Source organism: Felis catus, chromosome A3 (assembly GCF_018350175.1).
Source record: "Felis catus isolate Fca126 chromosome A3, F.catus_Fca126_mat1.0, whole genome shotgun sequence".
Taxonomy (NCBI): Eukaryota; Metazoa; Chordata; class Mammalia; order Carnivora; family Felidae; genus Felis; species Felis catus.
In genome coordinates this window covers 109,539,357-109,550,677 of record NC_058370.1, presented here as the reverse complement: position 1 = coordinate 109,550,677, position 11,321 = coordinate 109,539,357, and the positions used below count along the sequence as shown (strand labels likewise).

The following is an 11,321-nucleotide window of genomic DNA, read 5'->3' as shown; positions in this document are numbered from 1 at the left end:
CGTAATTCCCTCCCCTTGATTGTGTGCTGAGCTTGCTGACTCGAAGTTAACAAATACAGAAAAGCGATGGGATATTACTTCTGAGAGTAGATCATAAAAAGACTGTGACTTCCGGCTTGAGTGCACACACCCTCTCTCTCTTTCTCTCTTTTTACTTTCTTGCTCTTACTCTCTCTGGCCCTTTCTGTGGTGAGTTAGGCTGGCAGAGAAGGACAGAAGCCTGCCAGTAACTGTGTCAGCGAGCATGGAAGTAGATCCCCCCCCCCCTTTTGTCCCCTCTCTGGCATTCAGATGAGACCACAGGCTTGACCAACAGTTTGCCTGCAACCTCAGAGAAACCTTGACCCAGAGTCACTCAACTAAGTCATGCCCAGATTCCTGGTCAATGGAAACTATGAGATAATAAACATTTATTGTTTGAAGACACTAAGTTTCGGGTGTCATTTGTTAAGCAGCAACAGGTAACCAATACAGGTAGCAATGGGAGACAAGGTGACCATTATGTAGATGAGCCAGGTGGTTACAGGTTTCAGTGGCCAGTATACTCAAGTTCTAACTAAACCCTCATTTTGAGGAAGATTTGTTCCTAAACTTAAATACTGGGATCACCACCTGTGACTCACTGTTCATACAGGGACCTCTTCAGACACATTTCTACCACTGGCTACAATGGTTTTTAAAAATGGTCCTGTCCAGAGTGCTTTTAAAAATACCGAGGCCAAGGCTCCACCCCAGACTGACTAAAATAGAATCTCTAGGGTGGCACCTGGATCTGTATTTTTAGAAAATTGTCTGGGTAATTTGGCTGTTTAGTTCAATTTGGAAGTGGCTAGAAAAAATAAGCTTTCCAGATCATCTTCTGTGATGGATTTCCATGACTCTCTGTGTTAAGAGAGTTTCACATCTAGTGTGGGTGATACATTTTGGAAACCAGGTCCCCGCGGCGAGTTTGGCATACTTGAGCATTTTAAATGTGGATGTCAGCAACTTGCAGGGCTTGGAAAGTTGAGCAAGGCCACAAAGCTTGCCTGTATTCCTGAGTCTAATCTAAGTAGTAATGGACTCTAGCAGAATTCCATGAATGGTTTGTGTTCTAATGACTCAAACATCAATGATGCATTGCTCAAGCTAACTATTTTCAGGGACACCATGGTATGGGTAAGGAGACGCTGGGATTAGAGTCAGAAGAGCTGGATTCAGGTGCTGGCTCCTCTGCTTGGCAGCTGTGTGACCTTGGCCAAGTCAACTAATCTCTCTGAGCATATTTCTTTGACATTTTAATTTCTTTTTGAGAACTTTTGCTGCGCTTTTCTTCTGACTATAAAAATAATACATCCTCCTTCTAAAAAGGTGGCACATACAGAGAACTATTCTTAAGATCCAAAATTATACATAACCTAGAAACCTGAGATAACTACGGTTCTATTTCTTCCAGTCTGATTGGAATACATTTACATGCATGTTTTTATAAACTGTGATGGTGCTATATTATGTCTTTCATCTTGCTTTTTCACTTAAGACTCTAAACATTTGTCTCACGTTATCAAAGTTCTTCAAATCATGACTTTTGTAGGGCCTTCCCTCATATTCCATTATGTAGGTGTACCAGAACTATTTTTCTATGGCTAAATACTGAGGTTATTTTCAAGTTTTTGCCTTTATGAAGCATATTGTGAGAAATATTTTTGGAGACAAAATTTGTCCACATTCCCTACTGCTTCCTTAGAAGAAATATCAGAAATGAATTTACTGCATCCAAAGGAATGAATCCTTTTAAAGGTCCAGATGCATGTTGCAAATTGCTCTTCAGAAAGACTTACCCAATGTGTCCTTCCACCAGGAGAATTTCCATCTCAGTGCAACTTTGCCAGCGTAAGATATTATCTATTTTTTATAAATATTTCTAGTTTGATGGTCTACATAATCTTTGTTAGTTTGATAGTTAAAATACGCTATCTTGTTTTAATGTGTGACTTCTTATATTGCTGGCAAGATCAAGCACTTTTCCTGTATTTAGCACTCACACTCTCTCTTCCTTGATAAAGTGAGAATGATAATTCTTATGTACATCACGGTGGTATTGAGACAATTTATGAAATGAGGACTGTGAATCTTTTCACAAATGCAGTGATGTGGTACCTTTATATAACTCCTATGGTCTCAGTTTAGTTGATAGCTATTTTGTATGTAGACAAGTCAATCTATCATGAGGCTGTAGGATGGAGGGTAAATCCCCCCCAATCTTCCTTCATCCCACACATTTCCATGTCACATCATCAGAATTTAGTAGCACTAAGAGTTGGAATGAAGGAATACTCAGAAATGGCAAATGGACCCACGCAGCCCGCATGTCTATCTCCACATTACCATTCTTGCTGATGGTAGGTCCTAGGAGAGAGACGACTTAGTTGGATGTATGTTTGTTTGTGGCCCCAACTATTTAGCAACAGCTCTTGATAGCCACTGCCTCCTCTTTCGCCATCCACGTCCCCGAGTCACTGCTCAAACATGGGTCTCAGCAGTAACGAACTCTCCTACAGCAAGGACTAAGACATTGCCCCTTTAGACATGGCCTAGGACGGTTCACCTGGACACAGAAACTGCTTGATTTCAACACACACAGTGATGGCAAGCACCAAAAGAAAGCTACAATTCCCAGAATTTCTGTATTAAATGGATGACATATATCATTGCTTATTCAACTTGATTCTCTCAGTTAACTGAAAAGGAAAATTAAGAGATAGAAACTGTTATGATAAAGGCATAAAAATTCTGGGGGAACTTTTCTACAACTTCAACATAAAGCATTCAAGATGTTGGAGAATATGTGGATTTCAAAGAAAAATGCAGTGGATTTAAAATGTAATTAATGTTCAGTCAGACTATAACTTTGCTATCAGAGATCTGGAATTCAGCCTTCCTCTTTTCCAAGAACTCTGTCCTTCGTGCCTGGAGACTGTAAGTTCTAGGGTGGAAGCTGTGAGGGTAGAATCTGTTCTTTCTTATTTATAATAAAAAAAAATTAAAAAGGGTGTTTGGGGACCACTCGTACTAGTGCCTATAAATCCACAGTGAGGAATTTTGCTTTGGTAGCTCTAAACAGACTTTTGCTTTTCCCTAAATTTAGGGAAGAACTTTAAAGGCATTCTGTGTACATAGTTATGTAGTCTGTGCTTTAATTCAATGGAACTCTTGGCTGAGTATGAACAGCAAACAGACATTTGCAGTTGCAAATTAGACATTTGGGGTTCAATTTTCTTTGGTATATCTTTCCCAGATATGACTTCATTTTATTTATACAATCTCATGGTGTCTCTATAAACTTGCCTTTTATCATCATCTTCTGAAATCTCATGCAATAAATAGTGGTTGCAAAGGAAAAAAAAAAAAAAAAAAAAGATCAGTCTCCTAACGTCTTTCAATGAGAGAGCTGCCATTTTGTCCAGAAGAGTAGCTCCATTAGCACAGCCTTCATTCTGATGGCCAGAAAGGTATCTGCAGCCCCCTGGAAGTGGGCATCTCTACAATGCCCAGCAAGCATTTTCCAGGGAAGTCTGCCTCAGTTGTACCACCTACCACTAGGGTTTGTAGAATTCGAGAAGCTTGGATCAGGGTGACACTTGGTTTACCCAGTGTTTAGCCCAGTTGGTTTAGCCCAGTTTGTGGCTGCTTCGGAACCACCATGGTGACTGAAACCTGAGAGCACAACCATATGTACGGCAATGGAGAAAACCTCCCTATGGAATTCATCAGTTTGGAAAAGTCCATTCCGGAGCTTCATATCTCATATTTGACAACACTGAATTCTTTGGAGTGTGATAAACTCAAGAAAAGGCCTGTTTGACTACCTACCATCCTTCTTGCTGCAAGTTCTCTGGCCAGTGCAAAGCTTGTTCCCACTTTTTTTTTAGAAATACTATTATTATACTAAATAACGATGATAACTAATATTCATGGGAGTTCACTAAATAGCAGACACTGAGTGAAGTGCTTGACATGTATTATCTCGTTTAACCTTCACAGTGCCTCAGTGAAGCATGTGCTATCCTTCTCTCACTTAATAAACTAGGAGCTGAGAGGTTAGATACCTTGTCCAGGCACTTGCTTAGAAAATGAACTCAGCTGGAATCCAGGTAGTGACTCCCCTCACCACTATGATGACTGTTAGTAGTACAAACAGCGTTCTGGGCACAGACATTAAATGGTCACAAAGCTGCACTCAGGGTCCCTGACTTCCTATCATAGAGTGAAGGACAAAGGCATCCATCCTGTGGGAAACACCCTGCAGATAGCAAGGTCAGCACGTTGTGTCTAATCTTTCAGAGCCTCATCAGGCAAATAAATTCTCCCTCTCTAATTCTGTGACTGAGATAGAAGGCAAAACAGAAAGAAATAAAAATACAGTATTCTTCCCCTACTTGTCACAAAGGAAAGGTTCCATGGAAAGCCGAGAAACAGATGGTCCAGGGCAAAAATCAACAAGCTTGATGTCCAGGATTAAAGACCAGATGCCACTAACAATCTTTAGAAGCCTCTAGAGGAACTTCAAAGAAATCGCCCAAAGCCCCATGTCTCTCTCCATGAGGGAAGTAGACTTAGTCATCCGTGCCCCTTTGCCGCCAGGTTCTCCCTTGTTCCCTGGGATCAAGCTAAACAGATGAAAGGAACTTTAAGGTTGCCAGAATGGAGAGTTCCAACATCCTATAGCGTCAGTCAATTTAGTTGTATCATTGAGTCGACTGATCAGACAAGGTTCCTATAGGCACCAACTCCCCCCCTGACTTTTATAGCTTTTAATCCAGCTCACTTCTCTTTCTGGAGATTTCTCTAACTCATATGCAGCACGAGCGTCCTCTTAGCTCTTCATGAAGTCAGCTCTCAATTTCAGCGTCTCTTTCCCTTTATCATGTCTTCTTACTCCATTTGTAAGAGGGATACTAACTCCTCATAACTCCAAACCATAGGAGTGGTGCTGGAGGCCACCTGGGTCAATGAGGCAGAAAGACGTAAATGAGGAAGTACAATTTGAATAGTATGAAATTGAGACTGTCGATCTCTGGAGTTCTGGAACCTTCCACTGAGCCCCTTCAAGATCTCCCTTTACAAATAACCTAGGTTCACGTGACAGAGTTTCCAGTTGGGGAAATATCATAGAATCATCTGACCCATCAATCAGCTACTATTTGCATGCCCTTATTCACATATTTATTTTTTAAAAAGTTAAACTGTTATTGGGCTCCAGGGCTGGGTCAGGTGATGAAAATTTGGGACAAATAAGACCCAGACACTGTTCTGAAAAAGCTGCTAAAAAGTTCTAAAAGGCTGGGTCTCAAACTCAGTGCATTAAGCCCGTTTCCAATAAATAGGAAACCCTGGGGAACCACACAACAATTCCACTTAGGGTCCTACATAGACGTGTCCTTCCAGAGCACCGGTGTTACTTAAATGATTCACCAGAGGCAGGGTGGAAGAGGCCTGAGAAAATTCCTGAAAACCTAGCTTCCAGTCCAGTATTGTTCTAAGTAGATAGGCTTTGCACACTGCTTTCCACAAATGCATCAGTATTGCATTTCAGGAAGCATTAGCCGTTAAACAAATACAAGGGCAGACCATGGCAGAGGAGAGGTTCAATCATTTGATGATGATGATGATAGTGACAATTAATAGCTGAATATACTGTAGTCTAAATATGTATCCCATTTGATTCTCACCACTGTCCTGTGGGATAAGTAAAAGTCATACAATAAACACTTGATTGAGCACATACTATGTGCCAAGCACTCTTTTAAGGGCTTCGCATGTATTCATTCAGTTAATCCTCACAACTCCGTAAGGCGCATACTGTTGTTATCCTGCTTTTTTTCCTTTATGGATGAAGAAACTGAGGCACAGGAAAATCAAATAATGGATCTACGGTTATACAGCTTGTAAGGACAGAACTGGGACTTGAACCCAGGCAGTCTGGTTTCAGTTCAGTTCATTGCTCATAACTTCTATTCTGGTAGACCATTTTTATGACCTTCACTTTAAGTTTTTTTTTTTAATCTTTATTTATTTTGAGAGAGAGACAGAGTGTGAGCAGGGGAGGGAGACACAGAATCAGAAGCAGGCTCCAGGCTCTGAGCTGTCAGCACAGAGCCCGACATGGGGCTCGAACTCACGAACTGTGAGATCATGACCTGAGCCAAAGTTGGACGCTCAACCGACTGAGCCACCCAGGTGCCCCATGACCTTCACTTTATAGTGCGGAGTTTGATCAAAGCAAACCATAGTGAGTAGAGGTACCAGTAGAAATAAAAATAACAGTTGCTAATGTGCATCTCCCACCCACTGTACATCAGGTGCTGTGATAGGCATGGATACTCTAATCTCCCCCAATTATCCTGAGCAGGAATGATTGTTGTTGTTGCTGTTAGAAAACATGGTCAGACATACAAAGCCCAGGGCTGAATTTCACACGCTTACTTACGCAGACCCAGGCTGTGTTCTAGAGACCCTAGAAAGTCAGAAGATGCTGGAAGAGCTGAGAGTTGGCCCACTCCATAACAGAACCAAATCTGGGTTTGGGCAAGGATCAGACTAACCCACAGGACTAGCGGTCATAAATATCCAAGTCCTAATGTTTGCTCTGGTCCCTCTAGACTCTCCCACCCAGGTCCGCTTACTAGAACAAACATCCCTAGAGCCGGGGGTCTGATATCGAGCAGGGTCTGCCGCCGGAGCCTGTGTTCACTGAGGTCAACTGTTGTGCCTGGCTGAGAGTCACTTTCCTCGTCTGTAAAATGGGAATGTTGTTCAAATGTTCATTTGTTCTTCCCAGGCTTCCCTGACGTGGGGTTTTATATCTATGGTTTCTTCTTAGAAGACACGCTCATTTTAGAATCATGCCTTCCCGGGTGCTGTGGTCTGAATGTTTGCGTCTCCCCCAGATTCATATGTTGAATATTATCCTCCCAGGTGATAGTATTGGGAGGTGGGGCCTGTGGGAGGCGATTAGACCTGCAGGTGAAGCCCTCATGACTGGGATTAGTGCCCTTTTGAAAAGAGGCTCGGAAAGTTAGCTCGGTCCTTCTGCTAGGTGAGGTCTTCCGTAAAAAGTCAGCCGTCTGGGAAAGGGACTGTCAGCAGGCACAAATCTGCCAGCACCCTGCTCTTGGACCTCCCACCCTCCAGAACGGTGAGAAGCAAATTTCTGTGGTCTGTAAGCTACCCCGCTGGTGATCTTTTGTTACAGCAGCCTGGACGGACTAAGACACCAGATTCACAGCAAAATAAAACTGTGATCCTGAGAATAGGAAGTGAGACAGGAAATGCAGATTCTTAGGCACCAATCCACCCCCCGCCCCCCAAGCACTTGAACAGATCCTCTCCGTGCAGACCCACCGAGGTTCCCGGCTCCGGGCAGAGGGGTGACAATTCCTCGCCCCTGGGCTGGAGTCCTTACGGCTACCGAGGCAGGACGGTCAAACCCGTGGAGTGCGGAGGAATCACATACACGGGCTGCAATATGCGTCCTCGTAAAGTCTCAGCATATAACCCTCCAGAAGCCACACTTCTCCCAAACCGCTCAGATTTAGAGGCATTTAAAGAATGGCTCTTGCAGGGAACCCCGTCCTCTTTCCTATTCTCTGGGAGATGTCGCCCAGGCACTGAGATCAGCTGACCCAGCTTCTTCTGGAAGTTTTCTACTTCTGAGATTGTGATTCTTTCAGCCAGCACTTGCTGGATTGAAGCCTCAGCTCTGTGGCGGCTGCCTGCTGCCAGGCTAGAACGAGCACTCGTCCAGAGCATGCCAGGTATGGCCCTGTGCCAAGTCAGTCACCTAAGTGAAAGCGTTTTATCCTCACGACAGACCCGGCACTAGAGTTTTCCTTCGAAGGAACTGATTTGTGGAGGTTGAATAACTTCTCCAAGGTCACTCAGCTGGTAAGTGATGTATGCATTTCCGAGGGCTGCTGTAACAAATTAGCACAAACTGAGTGGCTTAGGACAACAGAAATCCTTTATTCTCTCATGGTTCTGGGGTCCGACGTCCACAGTGAAGGTATTAGCGGGACCGCACTTGCCCGAAGGCTCTAACACAGACTCTTTTCCTTGCCTCTTCCAGCTTCGAATGTTTCAGGCGTTCCTTGGCTTGTGGCTGCCTTGTTCCAAAGTCTGCCTGGGTCTTTATGTGGCCTTCTCCTCTCCTGTGTCTGTGTTTTCCGTTCTGTCTCTTACAAGGACACCTGTCACTGGATGTAGGACTCAGCCTGGTAAATCCAGGATGCTGTCACCTCAGAGACCTGCACAGACCCTTTTTCTTTCAAATAAGGTCCCATTCACAGTTTCCAGGAAGGAAGGAGGTCCACAAATCTTTCAGGGCCCCCATTCAATCCATTACACCTAGGCAGGCAGCCTTGCTCTGGAGGGTGGCCTCGTCACCCTTAGGCTGCACCCTCGCACGCACTGACTTTCCACAGGTGTCAAGAAAATGCCTGCTAAATTAATCTGAGCTTTTCACACATCATCACATGGCTGAAGGGATGATTTTTCTGTGCTGATATTCTGTCCACGTTCCAGAAGGGCAGTGTGTAAGCTCTACGAAGCTCTCCCACACGTGCCCCGACAGAGGGAGAGGAATTACGGCAAATTAGGTTTCTTTTTCGAGAGAACTGAACTAAACTTTGCAAATGTTAAAGGCGTGTATATTTTTAAAATTTCAAGTGCAAGTATAAAAAAAAAAAAAACCCCGTCCCCTCAAAACAACCACTGACAAAGAATTACTCTACATGCAGTGAAAACCTGACATAACGCAGCGATACTCCAAAATAACGTGTTAGGTCATTACCCAGACGCCGGCAGAGTGAGAAGTTCCACCAAAGCTCCTTTTTGATGAGGGAAAACAGATTTTTAAACGAAGCCTGCAGCTTAAGTGTAGAACACTTAAAGCTGTAGACAATCAGAATTGTCATTTAAAAGGGTGAACTTTATTTCTTCTGAGGTACGGCGATGCGTCCAGGCAAAGCACGCACTCTATCAGATATGATTTGAAACAGCTGAAAAATAAACTCCTGACAGTAAGATTTTAGGACAGAAACACGGCCAGAGCTCGAAGTGCTGTTCGGAACAATAAAAAGAAAGTAAACAATGCCAGAAGAACAAAAGGAAAATTCTTAACTTCAGTTTGCTCTCGTCAGATACCATAGAAAAATAATCCGTGCTTAGCCCTTCTTCTGGAGTCCAAATTCCTGCCTTGTGCTCATCTTTCTCGTTTAAGTTCGGTGCTTTTCAGGCCATCAGTAAATCGCTGATGCTGGTGGATGGGGCCAAGATGGCTTCCAATCTAAAGCCAGTGAGGGCCTCAAGGCGGATTCTGAAGGCCTTTTACCCCCTGAGGCTGGCCAGCTGGGTTCTCTCTTTCACTGTTGTGACATTGCCTTGTGTGTCTGACCTCTGTGGGAGAGCTGAGTCCATCGGCAGAATCCTCGCGCCTGTGAGCAACTTCAGGGAGCCAAGAGCGTGGCATGAAACAGGGGTGCAGGTACCAGAAAGCAACAGATCACAAGCAAATCCTCTGGATCAGGCATTTCAAGCAAGAGGCTCATCTTGTCAGGCACTCCGAGGTGCCCCGTGAACAAGCTAGAAGGTAACTGGGCAGCAAAGGAATGAGACCTGGGCCAGCCACAAGCTGGGCTGTTGCTTCTTTAACTGAGGCTTGACTGTATGAACAAGTGATGAACCAACTAGCACCAGAATTTTACCGGCTGCCCCAGAGTGGGCCAGTGAACACTGTCCCCGGGGCCCATGGTATAATGAGGTCCTTCTGATAACTTACTCCTTTGGAAGGAGTCCAAGAGGGACACGTGCCCTGCAGAATTCCACATTGTAACCGGGCATGCTTCAGAGAGATTCCAGAGCCGTGATGATATTACTTATTTAGGCTGAAGGTTATCTGCTCGTCCTCCTCCAGATCCCTTTAAGCCAAGGGAAGGGCACCTCATTAGTGTCAGATGACAGGGGTCTGGTTCCCTTTACTAGAATGAGCTTTTCATGTCATACATACTTTGGAAGATCTGAAAAGCCTTTTCTCTTGGCCCCTAGTTAGGAAAGAAGGCATCATAACCTGACATGGCATTTGGGAAGCACGGAAGCTTGTCATTAGTCCTCATCTTGGTGCTATTCATGGAGGCTCTCGGGGGGAAATGTCCACAAACTTCTTTATAGCTCTTGCAATTAATCCCCAGTTCTGGTTGCCAGTCCTGGGTAGAAACATGTGGGTGACAAATGGTTTGGTAATTAGTATTTCAGTGAAAAGCTGATGCATTATAATGAGGGTTGTAGTATAACATTGGGATAGTATGGGTAGGGAGAGAATGTGTAGCATTTTCTTGTTTCTTTTGCTTTGTGCAGATCCAGCGAGGGGGAAATGCCATTTGAAAGAGAACTGATGGGGTATATTTAAGAAATCGATATATACCTCTTTCCCCCATCCAAGTTCTGAATTATTTGAGAGATGGGCACGAGATAAGGCAAAAGGTGGTCAAAATATCACCTTGGTTGTCGAAAGCAGCTAAGATGTGCGGCACAGCACGAGCTGTGGAATTGGAAAGCATTGCCCCACACATGGGCATTCTCAGAAAACGTAAACCTCCCCACTAAGGGATCCCCATTGCTTATTAAATGCTTTTATTATTATTATTTTATTATTTAAAAAAATTTTTTATGTTTATTTAGTTTTGAGAGAGAGGGAGAGACAGAGCATGAGCAGGGGAGGGGCAGAGACAGAGGGAGACACAGAATCCGAAGCAGGCTCCAGGCTCTGAACTGTCAGCACAGAGCCCGATGCGGGGCTCGAACTCACGAACCGCAAGATCACCACCTGAGCCGAAGTCGGACCCTCAGCCGACTGAGCCACTCAGGCGCCCGCTTATTAAATTCTTAATACAGTAGTCCCCCCTTATCTGTGCAGAGATGTCCCCAGACCCTCCCGTGGATGCCTGAAACCATGGATAGTACCCTTCCCCTTCTTATGATGATGTGAGATGACAAAATATCTAGGTAATGAGATGAAATGAGGTGAATGGTGTAGACATCGTGATGTTGCCTTAGGCTACTACTGGCTTTCAGACCGTACATCAGAAGGAGGACCACGTGCTTCCAGACCACACGGCTGACCATGGGTGACTGGAACCACGGAAAGCAAACCGGTGGATTGGCAGGGGGAGGGGCGGGCTACGGTATGGAGTAGGGGTGCCATTAATTCGTATCATGAACTAGTTGAATGTTTAGACCCTCACATGCTTAGTTCTTGGTCCATGCCACAGTAATGCAGCCTGTAA

At 44.4% G+C, this 11,321-nt stretch overlaps 1 long non-coding RNA gene across 1 annotated transcript; it reads right to left on the bottom strand.

The window, feature by feature from the left end:
• Positions 1 to 378: 378 nt before the first annotated feature.
• On the bottom strand, positions 379 to 10,189 carry LOC123384550. Its single transcript, XR_006595813.1, has 2 exons — positions 7,384 to 10,189; positions 379 to 4,983 (listed from the first exon to the last, which is right to left on the bottom strand). It is a non-coding gene; the product is annotated as an uncharacterized LOC123384550 (long non-coding RNA).
• Between the last annotated feature and the right edge of the window lie 1,132 nt (positions 10,190 to 11,321).